We start from the raw sequence: 5,086 nt of genomic DNA, 5'->3' as shown, positions 1-5,086 counted from the left end.
TTTTTGGTTTTGGAGACAGAGTCTCTCTATGTAGCCCTAGCTCTCCTAGAACTCACTAGGTAGACCAGGCTGGCCTCGACTCAGAGATCCACTGGTCTGCCTTTTGAGTGCTGGGATTAAGGGTGTGCACCATCAGGCTCAGATTAAAAAAAAAGGTGGAAGGTGAGAGCTAACACCCACAGTTGTCCTCTGATTTGTGTGCATTTGCCATGGACATACACACATACATATACACAAGATAAAACAATTTGAAGTTGAGTCAGACATGATGTCTCATGCCTGTGACCCAAGCACTTGAGACACTAAGGTAGGAAGATTGCCATTGAAGTCAGGGCTAATCTGGGCTGCAGAGTGAGACCCTCTCTCAAAGCAGCACCCAACCCCCCAAGTTGAATTTGAGTCTGGTAGTACATGTCAGTAATTCCACCCTACAGGAGGCTGAGGCAGGAGGATTGCCAGGTTTGAGGCCACCCTGAGCTGCAGAGTGAGACCCAGTCTCAATGAGCTGATTGGGTGAGGAGAGACCTTAGTGGTAGAGCACTTGCTTGGTTTATGCATGGTCCTGCATGCATACAGACACACAGACAATGAAATTGTTTCCCCTTTGCCTTATAGCTGTAAACCATATTATTTTACAATATATTCTTTTTTTTTTTTTTTTTTCCGAGACAGGGTTTCTCTGTGTAGCCCTGGCTGTCCTGGTAGACCAGGCTGTCCTCGAACTCAGAAATCTACCTGCCTCTGCCTCCCAAGTGTTGGCATTAAAGGCGTGTGCCACCACCGCCTGGTATATTCTAATATTTTTAAACAACAATTAGTGTGCCTATTTATGGAGTGCAACATAAAATTTCAAACTATGTATACAGCATACTTTAATGATCTAATTAGAGTAATTGGAGTACCTTCTCTTCACTCCTACCCTGGCCCAGGCTTGTAAACCCACATCCCTTCTACCCAATAAGATCCATTCTTGGCCTCTATATTAATGGGGGCATGCAATATTTGTCTTTCTGTGCTTGACTTATTTATCACAATGTTCTCTAGTGCCATCCATATTGCTGCAAATGATAGGACTTCGTTATTTTAATGCTGAATTATATCCCAGTATGCAGATGTACCACATTTCTTTATCTGTTTATCAGTTGATGGAGTCTTGCCAATTGTGAATATGTTTTAATGACTTCGAGAGTTCAGATGCCTCTTCAACATAGTGGTTTAGTTTCATTTGATATACACACAGATTGCTGGATCATAAGAAATCATGGTATTTCTAATTTTTGTCTTTTTTTTTTAAAGACTGGGTTTCTCAGTGCAACAGCTCTGACTGTCCTGGAACTTGCTTTGTAGACCAGGTTGGCCTCAAACTCACAGAAATCCACCTGCCTCTGTCTCTCCAGAGTTGGGATTAAAGGTGTGTGCCATCAAGTGTGGCTGTAATATTTTTCTGTTGGTGCTGAGGATTGGACCTTGGGATTCATGCAAGGTAGGCAAGTGTCAGAGACCATCCCATGAGAAAGCAAGCCCTTCACAATCTCCCTGACAGGCCAAATGGCCTCGTGCTAGGAGCTGGTTATCACCCCCTCCTCCCTATTCCCTTCCTGGCACCTAAGGCTGTAAAAGCTGAATTATAGTCTCCTCTTCCCTATCTCTTCCTAAACTCCCATGCCATCCAAGGACATGAGTTATGCCTGAGCCCAGCCTGACACCCAAGGCTGTCAAGGAGGATCGATGTTCCAGAGATAAGATGCAGAGTGCCTGCTGCCTGGCGCCTGACTTCAGCCCCCATGTCAGCAGATGCCCACTGCTTTGTTCTTTGTAAAATTCCCCCTCGACCCCTCCCTACTCCCCGCGATGTATGCTTTAAAACAAGGCACCTCAGCATAATAAACAAAGACCTTGATAGATACCCTTCTTGGTCTCCTGCCTCTCCTTCCCTTCCTCCCATTTCCTTCCAGGTTTGCAGTCCCCCTCGCACCCACGAATAACTGAATCTCACAGGACGGGATAGGCAAGTACCACCAAAGTAGACCTCCAGGACCCCACAGAATTTTGACTTCAGAATGTGCATAAGTGTTGAGGTACCCTACAAGTTGTCAAGTTATGTGAAAGGGAAGCTACTACCAATTGTGCTTTTAAATATTGAACTATGTAAATATTGGTTCCCAAAAATTCTTGCAGAGACTATTCAAAGTATCATTCATCAATAAGTATTTTCACAAAACTCAGTTTATTTCAAGTGTTTTATGTGCATGCATGTTTGCCTTCATGTATGCATGTGGACCATGTGAGTGCCTGGTGGCCATAGAGGTCAGGGGAGGATGTCTGATCCCTGGAATTAGAGTTAGGGATGGTGATGAGCCCCCATTTGGGTGTTGGGAACAAAAACCACATCTTCTGCAAGACCAACTAGTTCTGTTAACCATTGAGCCACCTCTCTAGCAACATCCCCTCCATTAAAACTCACTTTACAAAATTCTTTCTATGTCTCTTTTTGAAGATGGAATTACTTGATTTTTTTTTTTGAAATCACACTAGGAACACATTATTTATTTATTTATTTATTTATTTATTTATTTTTGCAGAGAAAGAACTATAATGTTCTTTAACTGGCATATTCCTTAGTCTCAGAGTTGTTGGCTAGCATATACGAAGTTAGGTTCTGGGCTGGAGAGATGGCTCAGTGGTTAAGAGCTGACTGTTCTTCCTACAGGTCCTGGTTCAATTCCCAGCAACCACATATTGGTTCACAATCATCTGTAATGGAATTCCATGTTTTCTTCAGGTGTGTTTGAAGACAATGACAGTGTATTCACATATATAAAAATAAATAAAAATTAAAAAACCCACTGGGAACCCCAACAGAGGGCATATTTGATATTCTCTCTCTCTCTCTCTCTCTCTCTCTCTCTCTCTCTCTCTCTCTCTCTCTGTCTCTCTCTCTCGATTGAACCCAGGTGTCCCAGGGGCTTCCCTCAGGTACTAAGTACTGTATCACTTTCCACATCCTGAGCTCTCCAATTAATTTTTTAATTAAATAACTAAAATTTTGTCTTTTGATCTTTTTTAAATTGATTTTTTTCATACTATGTGTTTTGATCGTGTTTTTCCCTTCTATAATTCTTCCCAGATCCCCTCCACCTCCCTACTCAAGTAACTTTATGTTAATCTCTTTTAAAAAAGGAGAAGGAGGAGGAAAAAGGAGGAGGAGGAGGGAGACGATACAAACATGAAAATCAGAACAAACAAGCAAAATGCCAATTAAAGAAAAGCAAGGCAAAATGAAACTGACAATCCACAAAAAGAGAGTTCCTGTTGTGTTGGACCACTGCCGGGCTTAGGGCTTGCCCTGAAGTGTGGTTGATAAATCCAGTGAGATCGCACTGGAGAAAATTCATTTTCCCTTTGCCAATGGGTATCAATTGCAAATAGCTTCTTTATTAGGTGTAGGATCCTGTGTCCACTTCTTTCTCCCAGTGCTAGGACCACTCATTTCTCTTGAAGCCGTGCAGATCTTGGGTGTGCTACCACAGTCTATGAGTTTGTATGTGCACCAGTTATTTTGTGTCTGCAAGACACTGTTTCCTTGGAATCGTCCACCACTTCAGTCTCTTACAATCTTTCTGTCTCCTCTTCTGCATTGCTCCCTAAACCCTGAGGTGGAGGGGTTTGATGACAACATCCCATTTAGGACTGAGTGTTCTAAAGTCTCTCCCTCTCTGAACATTGTACACTTGTGGGTCTCTCTGTTAATTCCTATCAACTACAAGAGGAAGTTTTTCTGATGTGGGTGATGTGGGTTGATCCTTTATCAGATCTATAATTGGTAAAGATCTTTTTGAATTCTGTAGGTTGCCACTTTGTTCGAATGATGTTGTCCTTTGCCATACAGAAGCTTTTCAATTTCCTGAAATTCCATTTATTAACTGTTAGTCTTACTGCCTGTGCTTTCCTGTTCAGGAAGTCTCCTCCTGTGCCACTGAATTCAAGCCTGTTCCTCACTATCTCTTCTTTCTGACTGAGGGTATCCGGTCTTATGCTGAGGTCCTTGATCCATTTGGGGTTGAGTTTTGTGCAGGGTGATAAGTATTTGCATTCTCCATGCAGCCATCCAGTTTAACCAGCACCATTTGTTGAAGATGCTGCCTTTTCTCCAGTGTATATTTTTGCTTTGTCAAAAATCAGGCGTCCAAGCTCAATATAGTGGCACATACCTTTAATTCTAGCTCAGGAGGCAGAGGTGGGTGGATCTTGGTGAGTTTGAGGTCAGCCTAGTCTACAGATTCAGTTCCAGGATAGCTAGGGCTATACAGAGAGACCCTGCCTCAAAAGCATCAAAAAGAAAAAAAATGTCAGGAGTCCACAAGCATGTGGACTTATGTCTGTCTGAGTGTTCAATTCCATTCCATTGATTAAGGTGTCTGGTTTTAAAAAAAGATTTATTTTATGTATATGCGTACAGATATACATATATTTTATGTATGTAAGTATGATATCTTCATGCACACCAGAAAAGGGCATCATATCCCATTACAGGTGGTTGTGAGCCACCATGTGGTTGCTGGGAATTGAACTCAGGACCTCTGGAACAGCAGTTGGAGCTCTTAACCACTGATTCATCTTTCTAGCCCCCAAGATGTCTGTTTTTGAGTTATGTTGTTTTGTTATTATTCAGCTTTCTATTTATTTTGAGAGAGATTCTCACCTAGTTGCTCAGGGTGGCTTTGAATTTTCTTCCTGTCTTAGCCTCCTGTGTAGCTGGGATTATACTCCTATATTATTGGTTACTGATTCTTACTGGAGTGAAATATGCTACAGCTTTTTCTCCTCTTCCTCCTCCTCCTATTTCTGTCTCCTCTCCCTCCCCCTCCCCTCCGTCTCCTCCTCCTCCACTGCTGCCACCTTCTCTTTCTCCTTCTTTCAAGACAGGATCTCTCTATGTAGTCCTACCTGTCCTGGAACTCTGTATGTAGACTGGGAAGACCTCAAACTTAAAGAGATCTATCTGCCCTGCCTTGAGAGTGCTAGGATTTAAGACATGTGCCATGATGCCCAGATGAACTTTTTTTTTTTTTTTTTTTTTTTTTTT

Source organism: Mus caroli, chromosome X, assembly GCF_900094665.2.
Source record: "Mus caroli chromosome X, CAROLI_EIJ_v1.1, whole genome shotgun sequence".
Taxonomy (NCBI): Eukaryota; Metazoa; Chordata; class Mammalia; order Rodentia; family Muridae; genus Mus; species Mus caroli.
Note: the sequence above shows the minus strand (reverse complement) of the source record.